General features: G+C 44.2%; 1 long non-coding RNA gene across 1 annotated transcript; it reads left to right on the plus strand.

Moving 5' to 3' along the window:
* Positions 1–536: 536 nt before the first annotated feature.
* On the plus strand, positions 537–1439 carry LOC309373307. The gene is made up of 2 exons (XR_014169965.1): positions 537–786; positions 1203–1439. It is a non-coding gene; the product is annotated as an uncharacterized lncRNA (long non-coding RNA).
* The last annotated feature ends 11395 nt before the right edge of the window (positions 1440–12834 follow it).

Raw genomic sequence — 12834 nt, forward strand, 5'->3', positions numbered from 1 at the left:
TGAAGACTGAATGTAGCGAGTAATAATATTCAGTACCTAAGAGATCAGTTCGTTTTTGTTGTTGTTGAAAACGCCACAGATTTTCTGCTGACCCTGTCAACAACTACGAGAAGCTAATTTGCTAGCTCAATGACTCATCATTGGTTCAGTTTACACAGAGCTGACAAAGGTCAGCCGTGTAAAGGAAAGTATTTGGTTTTGATACTTACATCAAGGAGCTGCGATACTTCCTATGATTCCATGATTGATTTAATGTAAATTCGCCTAATTGCATAACTAAAGTGAACAGTGCTAGATGCTGCTGTCATTCGCTTTCAGTTATACTGGAGAGTTGTTAGTGGCGGGTTTAATAAAAGCAGACCTGACCCACTTGGGCTGTTTGCAGTATAAACACAACTCTGGACATGCTGTTGCAAGTTACACACTCCCATTCGGATTGTGCCGGACGTGGTAAGATATGCTCTTTCTGGAGGGTTTCAGGCCTCAGCTGCACTGCCAGAGGTTAGCGGCTTCTGTTTTGTTTTGGTCTGGTTGCCACGGGGACAGGAGGAAGGGGGAGGAAAGGTGGGCATTAGGTGTCTTTCCATTCCACTGCATACCTGTGCTGCGTAAGAGAGAGAGCAGCTTGACAGGAAGTGGCTATGTGGAAGCCCATGCTCATTCCGGTTCACCTCCTGCAACTTAAGGGATGGAGGAATGTTAAAGGCTCAAAAGCTGAGCACGCACAACAGTTTGCAGTATGGACAAAAACAACAGCAACACAACACCATATAAATACATTGTCAAGTAAGAACAGAGTTAAGTGCTTGGCTGTTTGCTGTGGGTCCAGTCCTAGGCTGGATGCAAGATTCAGGCTGTGAAGCTCACAAACAGAGCGGGAAGGCAGAAATACGAACCCTGAATGTGGTGGCTCCATTAGCGATTAGTAGTAGTAGTCTTAGCAGGACCTGAAGCAAGACATTATGGTGTGAGAGCTGTTCAGGGTTCAAACCAAGCTGTTATGTCCTTTTCCATGACAGTCCACTTCCCAGATTTCCATTTTCTCCCTACAGTCCGTAGACAACATTCTGTGCGCACTGATTGTGCCCAATGGATATTAAGCTGCTGCTGCTGCTGCTGCTTCTTCTTCTTCTTCTTCTTCTTCTTCTTCTTCTTCTTCTTCTTCTTCTTCTTCTTCTTCTTCTTCTTCTTCTTCTTTGTAGGGTGTGTGTGTCCTCGCTGCCCTTCATCCTACCATACACGCTTAAGCCTTCAGACGTGGTGTTTCTATGTGGCCACCATGAATGATAGGAAGAGATTTATGGACAATGCCTGTTAACGGAGCTTTGGGTATGTTAAGCTGAAATTGCATTTTTATGATGTGAACTGTCCCGAGACCCAAGGATGAATGGTGGTGTACAGATTTAATAATTATCAATAAAAATAATAATTCATATCAATCACAGAATATGTTTGTTTGTTTGTTATTGATGTATCCTGCCTTTCTTCTGCCATGGAAACCAAGTTGGTGTGGATGTGGTTCTTGAGCAGTCTTCTATCTGAACACCAACCAGACCCAGAAGTAGGAATGGATGAAAGTTCAGGATTCCTGACCTGGTTTATGTTCCTTGCACATAAAGTGGCCAGTCTGTGCAGCTTTTTTTTAAAGGGTTTTGTTTTCTTTAATAGTCATGCTTTCAACTGGCTTTTTTTTTTTTTTTTTAGAACTTCTGTGCTGGTCCATGACTTTCCTGGCTTCTTTTAAACAACCATGCTGGCTCACTTGGAGAAGTGCTGAGGTTTCCACTCTTATACTGTGACTAGAAAGTCACCTGGAAGGAGCAGTACATTATAAGATGTTGCCCCTTCCTGGGTAATTCTACCGGGGGTGTGTGTGTGGCTACCATCATGTACTTAGGGGACAGCCATATTTTGTTCCCCCTACAATATGTAAAGTGGTCTTTGTCTGGCAGCAAAGAAAATCATAGGCAGCTTTCCACAGGGAAAGGAAGGAAGGAAAATCCTTTCTCAGACAAAAGATGCAGATATTATATATCTATATCCAATCTATCTCAACTTCAGAAAAAGACATTTCTTAACAGAGAACAGGGGGATAGCTTTAGTGTGGAAAGAGTTAAAGCCTTGTTGAGAATTCCAAGCATACCTATATTCATTTCTTTTTGAATAAAGTGACAAATTCCCATTCTTGGTCACTGGAGCACAAAATTAGCCTGGTGCTGCAGTGAAAGGTCAACATGGAAAGAAATAAACAAGAGGTGAGAGGTCTTGACCCAAGTATAGAACAATAGAGATGGCTAAATAAAAAAATAATTCTACTGTATGCTGTGGTCCCCCCCCCCCCACATTCCCTATAGAATAGCCACAGAGCACAGAATGGCTGCTTCAGAGCTTAAACCCAGGCTGCAGCCACACCATATATTTGAAGCATCATGCCACCTTGGAGAGTCATGGCTTACCCCAAAGAATCCTGGGAATGTGGTTAGTTTCAAGGTGCTGAAGTTGTGAGGAGACCCTTATTCCCCTCACAAAGTTATTATTCCCAGAATGGTTTTACAATAAATTCTTCTTCCCCAGGAACCAGTGGCATAGGCTGGGGGCCACAGGGATGGTTGCCCTGGGCACAAAATTGTTAGGTGGTGCAAAATTTCAATGCCTGGTGCTGCCTCAATACACCTTCACCTTCCGTTCCTGGGCTCCATTGAAAACAGCATCTCCATGCGAACCAGGAAGTGGCCTCTCCAGACAGCGCCAATGACTCCTCTTTTCTTATTTCTGTGGCTGCAGTTTCCTGGGTGAAGCAGACACCGTTAGGAAGTTGAAATGCATATGCATACTCTGCATGTTTCCATCCCTCCCACCCACCCACCCACCCCCTCCATGCAGCCCCGGGCACTGGCAACCCACGCAATGCCACTGCCAGGAACCCTAGGGAATTGTAGCTCCATGAGGAGAATAGGAGGTCTCCTAATAACCCTCAGGAGCCTTAACAAAGTACACTTCTCAGCATTTTTTTGGGTGGGGGCCATGACTGTTTAAAAATGGCTTGCATATGGGGAGCAACTTGAATATAGAGTCATTGTCTGGTCAACATTTTGATAGATGGTTTATGGTTCAAGAGTTCTGTCATAATTAAGTGGGACATCTTTCTTTCTTTCTTTCTTTCTTTCTTTCTTTCTTTCTTTCTTTCTTTCTTTCTTTCTTTCTTTCTTTCTTTCTTTCTTTCTTGGGAGATGCATTTTTTTAAAAAAAGAGTCATGAATCCCACTGGATAACATTGGGCCATCTGCATTCTCTGCCTAACTTACCTCACAGCGTGGTTTGTGAGGATAGTATTGAGCAACCCTCATGCATGATGCCCTAAGCTCTTTAAAGAAATGGTAGGTTAGCACAAGGCAACCAAACAGAACCCATTCAGTGGATCGAATTGCACATATCGTAAAGCAACTTTTCCTGGTGCCCTCAAGGTGCTGCTGAACTACAACTCCCATCAGCCCCTGCCAGCATCTGTACTAGTAAAGAAAATGCCAGCTTTGCCAAATATGGTTGTCCTTTAATGGAAGAAGGACAATGAACCAGATAATATCCCCATAGAAGACACTGTGTTGATTTATACAATATTTGACTTTATATGAAAATGCACTCATTTCCGGCAGATTCACAGTTGTTTTCTGTCTGGTGTAGGAAGTCATGGCTCGGTTACCAGCTGCAACTGGGTGAAGGCAGCACTGCCTTTAACATCAAAGCACATTGCCTTCATTCTAGCGCAAGTCTTCTGGAGAGAGAATTGCGTTGCCCCATGATAAATATGATCCCCAACAGCAAGTCAACTACGTTTAATTTAATGGCACCAGCAGATTAAACCAGAGGCTCTTTATTTCTGTTCTTCGTGTTTTGGGTCCTAGTGTGTTAACTTTGCTTCACTGGTTGAGTCGTGTTATTTTATTCTGAAAGGAACACTTGCCTGCTGCTAGCCTCCTTCCCCCTCATAGGATTCGCTCCTGCTCTTGGCTTCAGATGCTTCACATTAGCGGCAAAAGCAGAGCTGTACAGCTTTTTGCCAATTGGCACGGTGCATTTCAGCAGGTTGAAAAGGGCTGTATTAGGCCAACAGTAGAAAACAGTTGCCCAGATGACTTAACTGTAAAACCTCAGATTTACAAACAGTACCAGGAATACACCCAGGCCACATGAAGACTCTATTGGATGTGTCTGGAGGGCTCTGGGCATGCATGGAGAGAACTCTGCACAGCCGAATTCCGATACAAAAATATGGAGTGGATTATGGAGACCACTCTGTGTTTTTTTTCTGCAAAGCAGGTTGGAGATTTGCTGGGGCAGAACAAAATCCACTAACGTTCCACCAAAACTTTTTAGAGCAGTGGAAACAACTAGTTTCTTTTAGGGATGAATGCATGAGTTTATTTGCAGCCCATGTCGATTTCGCAGTCCATGTCAATTTCATGAATCTTCATTCTGTTTACATATCAATCTGTGCTTTTTTCGGGGGTAGGGGCTACATTTAAATACATATTTTACCCCAAAAATGATAATTTTGATCTGGATATGCATTAGTATTTTAGCATAAAACATAAATTTGTTTCTGAGTTTTGGTTTGCTGCTTGAGTTGAGAACTAAAATTGAGATAAGTTCAAAATCCCCCCCCCAAAAAAAACAACTGTATTAGTTTAGGAGCACAATTTGTTGTTGTTGTTTGAATTTGAGGACCGTTTGTGTGTGTGTGTGTGTGTGTGTGTGTGTTATAGTATAAAACCACAATATTCACAATGCAGTAGCAAACAAAAACCATACCCTGGCAGTTTAAAAGGCCACAGATCGTTGGGAGAAGAGGAATATTTTTGCCTGGCACCTAAAGATATGTAAGGATGGTGCCAGGGGAGCTGCCCTGGGGAGAGCATCCCACAAACAAGGAGCCACCGCAGAAAAGGCAAATTCAACTGGTTCCCTTATAAATGAGGACCAAATGAAATTCTCCTCCATCTCTAGCTTCCAATCATCTACTTCCTCCTTCATAGGGATGTGGGAGAATTTTGAATCATTTCACATTTGAAGGCAAGGGAGGTGAGAGGGAAATGCAAACCAAAACACAGCCCCCTTTCTGCATTTGCACGTTTTTGAATTTTGCAATGCAGCAGACTCTACGTTCCTTCGTTCCTCTTCCCTTCAGGAGCACCAGGAAAGGATTATAAAGTACTGAGTCTACACATCTCAGACTGGGCACACCAGTGTAACAATGACACGGTACATTCATTAGGCTGGATCATGGTGAAGGACCATCAGAGGTGACCTGAGCACAAGGATTGCGGTAGGTGGACACAATCCCAATCTTGTGCTATGTCAGTGCTGGTGCCAGATCTCAGCATAGTTGAGCACCTGCCAAGGGCCTAAATCCCAACAAGAGCTTGCTGGGCTTGCTGCTCCTCCTTCTCAAGAAGGGAGCCCAGAGAGAATAAGAAACTGAATTTGGGCAGCCATGAGGAAACAGCAGTAACTGCCACTTCCTGCTTGAGCTTTGGCTTCAGAACTGTAGTTATCAGGCACCTCGTACTCAAAAGTTTTTGTATTGTTTATGGAGAACGTTTGAAACATGTAGGCCTAGCATCTACACGCCACAAACAATGCACAACAACTACCACTTATGCTCAGAGCTGCCAATTTGTGTGCACATTTAGGAGATATGCATAAATAAGGCCCCACAGACCCTTAGCTGTAAATTTATTTTTTAAAATAAGCCAATCATTGAAAGGCAGGTATGAAACATTATAAATTAACAAATTCACAAGAACAAGCACATTTGAGGCGAATTGAGGTTTTTACATTTCTTTATGTTTTATATTCTGCTGGAAGCTGCCCAGAGTGGCTGGGGAAACCCAGTTAGATGGGTGGGGTATAAATGATACAATTATGATGATGATCACCATCATCATCAATGATGAGGTGTGGAGTTGGCAGTGGCAATCAAGAGGACCTGTAGGGGAAGGTGCCTTGTCCAATTGTCTCCCCCAAAAGCCTGGAGGTGGCATTGCAACTTACTTTAATACAGGCATAGGCAAACTTGGCCCTCCAGATATTTTGGGACTACAACTCCCATCATCCCTAGCTAACAGGACCAGTTGTTAGGGATGATGGGAGTTGTTGTAGTCCCAAAACATCTGGAGGGCCGAGTTTGCCTATGTCTGCTTTAAGACAAGGGTGGGGCAGCCTTGACACTCCTGACTTCGTTGGATTGCCGCTCCCTTCATCTCTGACCTTTGGCTATGCTGGCTGGGACAGAATGTGAGTTTCACCATCCCTGCTTTAAGGTAACTGGAAATATAACTTAGGCATTGCACTGCAATGAGCTGACCTGTGATCTTGTGCCAGTTGGCTTGGCTTCTATACAGCCCATGGCCTGTGGTAGCTGATGATGTTGAAAAATTGAGAATTATATTATATGGATATAATCCTTATTTATGACAGAGATGTCTGGCTGCAGGAAAGGCAGAAAGCAGTTAAAAGGACCATAAACAAGATGCAAAAAGTAAATGGAATGTAAAAATTCCCCTTGCAAATTCCTCTTTTTAAATTATTGCTGTTATTATTAATTTTATGCATTATCGGCCCTCATTGTAAACTGTATTGATTGTAGCAAGTGGGAAGTGTTGATATACCCGCAGCTACTGTTAACAAAGATAAAGGTATCAATTATCAATTAGCAAATTGCTGCAAATAAGAACAAGGGAAGGGAAGAAAGTTCCTTACAGGGAATAGCTGACACCTTTGTAGTGTTTTGTAAATTACACCCCCCTCTTTTTATAAAGGAATATTTTTCTGCGTTTTATACCATTTTCATTTATACATTTTATGTATATATTATAAAAAAGGTGTCTGGGACGTAATTACCAAATATGTTAGAGATAAGTTGCTGTTCTTTTAATCATTTGTGGAACAAATATTAATTGCTTCCCCAAAAATATATTTTTGCCCTTTTCTGCAGATAACAAGTAAAATTAACTAACAGTTCAATTATTCTATTAATGAGGTAGCTCCCTTCCCCACTGGCATGAATTCTAAGTGGTATCTGTATGAGTGTGTGTGTGTGTTTTATTCTTCAAATGCCTCTTATTCTGCAAGCAATCAAATCTTTTTTCTTTTTTGCTGCATAATCAAAAAATCCTACTCCAGGAAAAAAACACTAGACTACCACTGATAAAAAAATGACGGCCATGTTCCTTCCGTTGACTAGTTTTCATGAATTAAGGAATACAGGGGAATGACTTGACAGGGGTTCAGGTGAACCCCTTCACACTTTCAAGCACAGGCTAGCCCCACTGTCTGTCACTAACTTGCTCTGTGACCATGCTCTCAATGTGCTTGGTGAGCAAAGCATGAGTAGGAACTCTGTGTGCATACTCATTAAGGCAGAAGTCCTTCATACAAAGTGGGGATCTTGAAAATGTAGATGAAATCTGTGAGTTGCCCCCAGAGAGATCCATTTCATGCATCAAACACACAACTGGTGTGGGACACAGGAGGTGTTTGTGTGAACACCAGGGGTGCCAACTATAGGGGGCTCTGGCTGCTGTCTTTCTTGTGGGTGCTCAGCAACCACACCACAGAGCCTCCAAAACAACTTCCAGTGCCTCACGAAGCACTGGAAGTCACGTCCGAGGCCTCGCGAGACATCAGACATGCTGTCCGAGGTCTTGTGAGATCTTGGAACCTGACTTCAGGAAGTCAGATTCCAAGGTCTCACAAGACCTCAGAAAACATCTCAGAGGCCTCACAAGATCTTGGAGATGCTTTCCGAGGTCTTGTGAGGTCTTGTGAAGTGCCACTAGAAGTCAGGTTCTGAGGTCGGGGGCACGGGTGACGTCATGACGTCACGTCACAATGTGACATCTAGATGTTATGCACACATAACCCGGGGCCCAAATCGGCTCCCCTGGTGAACACCTCTAAAAGGAGGGGCAAGAAGAGGACAATGAGGTAGAAACATTAACCGTTTCTCTGGTTTTCTCTCAGAGGCCTGCAGAGTACTACACTAAGCACCTCCATTCTACCAGAGCAGGAGTGGGGAACCTCAGGTCATGGGGCAGAATGTGACCTTCCAGGCCTCTCCTTCTGGCACTTGGGACCGCCTTTTGAGCCCCATGCCTGCTTCAGAATTTCTGTGCAGCTGAACTTTGATAATCCTTCTTTCTTCCCTACATGCAGGATAGAGGAGGATGTGCAACTGCGAAGAAACCAGTTTACTGAATGGGACAGCAGCATATTCCTGCATTGCAGCAGGTTGGGCTAGATGACCCTCGTGGTCCCTTGCAGCTCTACCATTCTGTGATTTCATGATTCTTTGAATGAAGGTAAAATTCATATTGGATGCTCTTGCTCTGGAACTTCCCTCAGGCCTCACCCCTCACTGGCCCTGCTTCACTCCACAAGTGTTATTGACCGGCTGCAAGAGATGCACCTCAGCTGGCAGAGCATGAGACTGTTAATTTCAGGGTTGTGGGGTGGAGCCCCACACTTGGCTAAAGGTTTCTGCATTGCAGGGACCCTCTTGGTCCCTTCCGTCTTTACAATCCTATGACTATATGAATTTGTCATTGGAATCTAAGAATGCCTCTTCCTTGTATGGCTGGAGGATAGGCAGGGGGTGTGAGAGAGACTGTGTTTAAAGTAAATGTAAAGGTAAAGGGACCCCTGACCATTTGGTCCAGTCGTGTCCGACTCTGGGGTTGCGGCGCTCACCTTGCTTTATTGGCCGAGGGAGCCGGCGTACAGCTTCCGGATCATGTGGCCAGCATCACTAAGCCGCTTCTGGCGAACCAGAGCAGTGCACGGAAACACCGTTTACCTTCCCGCCAGAGCGGTACCTACTTGCACTTTGATGTGCTTTCAAACTGCTAGGTTGGCAGGAGCAGGGATCGAGCAACGGGAGCTCACCCCATCACGGGGATTCGAACCGCCGACCTTCTGATCACCTCCTGAGTAGAATGCAACCTGCGACTGCACGTCTGCCCGTGCGCGGGTCATGATTCACCGCTTCTACGCATGTGCGTGACATCATTTTGAGCATGTGCGAGCAGCAAAACTCGAAGGTAATGCATTTCATTACTTCCAGGTCACCACGGAGCGTAACCTGAAAACGCTCAACCTGAAGCATATTTAACCTGAGGTATACATTTACTGTTCCACCCACTTTCGCCTCTGATCCCTGCTTCATACTGGCACCCTCTGAAAGTTGCTCAGAAGTGAATGTGTCCCTTGTGCAGAAAAGGACCAGGTGACCCTATGGCTCCCTTCCATCTCTACAATTCTGTGATACTATGATTTACAGCAAATCGACCTTTCTTCGCACCCATGGGCAAGGAAAGGATGCCAATGTTGTAGAGTCATTTTGCCATAGTACATAACCACAGGTTGTTGTTCTTTAAGTGCAGGCTTCCCCACCCCACCCCACCCCAAAGGAAATGCCATACGTTTTCACTTGCCACACCGTCCCCCCATCAAAAAACAGAGGAGAAATGTTTTCTTCTGCGCACCCCCCCACCCTGATTCAAAAGTTTGTTGTGCTGGGCAACAGCCCTAACGCACACAGGGTCCCCTTTGAGTACTAGCGTCCTACAGCCGCGTGCCAACTAGACCACAGCAATATTCCTATCAATGTATATTTGTGGATGCAATTCCCCCCACATGCACAATTCACTGGTAATGCAAAACAATATGTTAAAAATAGCATGAATTACAATTATTTCGTATGATTCAGTAACCACAAATAAGCCATTATTGCAAGGGAAATGAATCAGCCAGCCCCTGGCAACAAATTTGAAGCGGCAAAGCAGCAGGTAAAATCCATCCCGGCTAAAATTATTACATATGTTTTTCTCGGAGTAATGAAGCACATTTGACATGAACATAAAGTAGCTGTTGAACTTAATCCTATAACTGAAACCTGAATCCTACAACTGTGGGAGTTACCAGGGGGTGAGGGTGGGGTTGGCGAAGGGGGGGGGATACCATGGCAGTTTCTGGGAGTGGGCTTGTCAGGTGGCATCTATTTATGGCTCCCGTTCCTGCTTTAGAGACAGTCTGGGTATTCGGATCTGGTATCTGCATGACTGCCAAGGTCGAAGAAACCTCTCTTGGTGGTAGTTCTGGACCTGAGATGTGTGTGTGTGTGTGTGTGTGTGTGTGTGTGTTATCTCACAAGCAAAATATCCCTTGCTGGTAAAATGCAGCTTCCCACATTTCGAGAGCAGTCCTAAAAGTGCCATCCTAAACACTCTTACCGGGGATTCAACCCAACGGAACTCAATGGGGAGGCAAACTTTTGAACAAAAATGTCGTGGGTCATACGTTGGAACAATTGCAGGATTAAGTGGAAAGAGTTAATTAACAGCTGCCCATTTGGGAACAGATAATCCTTAAGCACTAACTCTGCAGGAGATGTGCCCCCTCTTTCATTTACCCTGGATCAGGGCTCAGCAAACTTTTTCAGCAGTGGGCTGGTCCACTGTCCCTCAGACCTTGTGGGGGGCCGGACTATATTTTGAAAAAAAAATGAATGAATGAATTCCCATGCCCCACAAATAACCCAGAGATGCATTTTAAATAAAAGGAGAAATTCTACTCATGTAAAAACACGTTGACTCCCAGACTGTCCGTGGGCTGGATTTAGAAGGCGATTGGGCCGGATCCGGCCCCTGGGCCTTAGTTTGCCTACCCATGCCCTGGATCGTCATATCTCTGTCCCTAAACAGGCTTGAGATGATTAAAAGAAACTGGAGAAATGTAGATTTCCTTCTCTCTTGAAAGGGTTTTTTTTTTGGTCATTCACCGAGCTGACATTCCTTGGCTCCCAGTACATTAAATAAATCTAATTATGACACTTTAATAAAATATGTTAAAGGAGATTATTTGAGGCCAAAGTCTGAAAGCAATGCAGAACATGTTCCAGCAGCACATTCCTTGCACCTGGATATTAACCTCTTCAATGCCCTCTGGACATATGGCACAAATCCAGAATCACAGCACCTGTAGTTCCCGGTGGATGTCTGCCATAAGCACTCACTTCATAGGAAAGTTTAATATGACACATTCAGCATAGCTGGGCGGATTGTGACCCCAAGTTTACTGATGTTTCAGGAGCCAGTGGGACAAGCAAAAACCTGCACATTTCCCAGTTTGCCTCAGTGGAGCCGAGTGCCAATTTGGCCTGTCCGTATCCCTTATTAGCTGCTGTTCACAAAACATTCAGATCGCTGAATTCCACATTCGTACAAGCAATTCGCAGCAAATTGTTGGGCTGGTGCCAAGACGAGATTAATCACAAAACCAAATGTGTTTCCTGATGAAATGAAAATCATTCTGGGAGGGAAACCAAGAGGTTTATGAAAGAACGTAAGCATATCTCAGAGTACAACACCTACCTACATACCTTTTGCACACACACACATACACACAGACAGTAATTAGGGCATGCAGCTATAAATTTATATTGGTTTCACTCTCATGGAATGGTGGTGTTGCGACATTGCTAAGAATCCTTTGTTAGAGACCCAGATGTTCTGATTAGTGCAAGAGATAGAACTGAGCATCGGGGTGGTGGTGTTTACTATTGTCAAATGGAAAGCAGCCATGGTAAACTGTCTCCATTGACTTGGGTGGGACTTGAGATCTTTTCACACCAAATGCAACCTAACCCTGTGGCATGAAGGCTTGGTAAGCTGGTAAGAAGTTGGTTTTTTATTATTGTTGTTGTTGCTTTTGTTGTTATTTCTCTATCACTTTATTTAAAACAAAAACAAAAACAAGACACCTCAAAGCAGTTTAAGGTAAAGGTAAAGGGACCCCTGACCATTAGGTCCAGTTGTGACTGATTCTGGGGTTGCGGCGCTCATCTCGCTTTATTGGCCGAGGGAGCCGGCGTACCGCATGTGGCCAGCATGACTAAGCCGCTTCTGGTGAACCAGAGCAGCGCACAGAAACACCGTTTACCTTCCCTCCAGAGTGGTATCTATTTATCTACTTGCACTTTTCACATGCTTTCGAACTGCTAGGTTGGCCGGAGCAGGGACCGAGCAACGGGAGCTCACCGCGTCATGGGGATTTGAACCGCCGACCTTCTGATCAGCAAATCCTAGGCTCTGTGGTTTAACCCACAGCGCCACCCGCGTCAAAGCAGTTTACAATCTGCTTTAAAACATCATATAAAACAATTCAGACCCAAACGTTACTAAAGAAAGTCAAATATAAAAGATACATTCAAAGCAACGTAATTAACAGGAAACCAGGATATTATCTTAAAAGATTTCAAAACAAAACATTACAAAGGAGGCCGGCTACAGAATGCACACTGAAGGCAGCAAAGTTATCTTAAACCTTTCAAAAGAAAACACGACTAAAGGAAGTCAGTTATAAAGCACACGTTTAAAACAGCATAATTAGCAAGAGAATAAAATATTATCCTGAGCATAGAAGGCTTATGAGTACGTTGCAGCTAGGCTGCAGAACATGCATGTTGGGTATAGGAGCACCCAGGTCCCGTCTGATTCTGCAAGTAGGGCTAGGAAGAGCCTTGTCTGAAACCCTGGAGAGCTGTTGCCTGGTAATGTAGACACTCCTGAGCAAGAAGGATCAATGGTTTGAATCAGTATAAGACACCTTCCACTTATGAACATACACTATTTGATTCAGCATCAGCATAGGCATGAGGGTTTGGGGGGCATTTTCTGTATTCTGTAGCGATTCACTCTTTTCCAAGCTTCCTGTCTGGCTGAATTCCAGTTGCGATTTTTGGACATCCATTTTAGATTAGGGATTCTGCCAGTGAAC

This window comes from Podarcis melisellensis, assembly GCF_964234715.1.
Source record: "Podarcis melisellensis genome assembly, chromosome: 1".
In the NCBI taxonomy this organism is placed as follows: Eukaryota; Metazoa; Chordata; class Lepidosauria; order Squamata; family Lacertidae; genus Podarcis; species Podarcis melisellensis.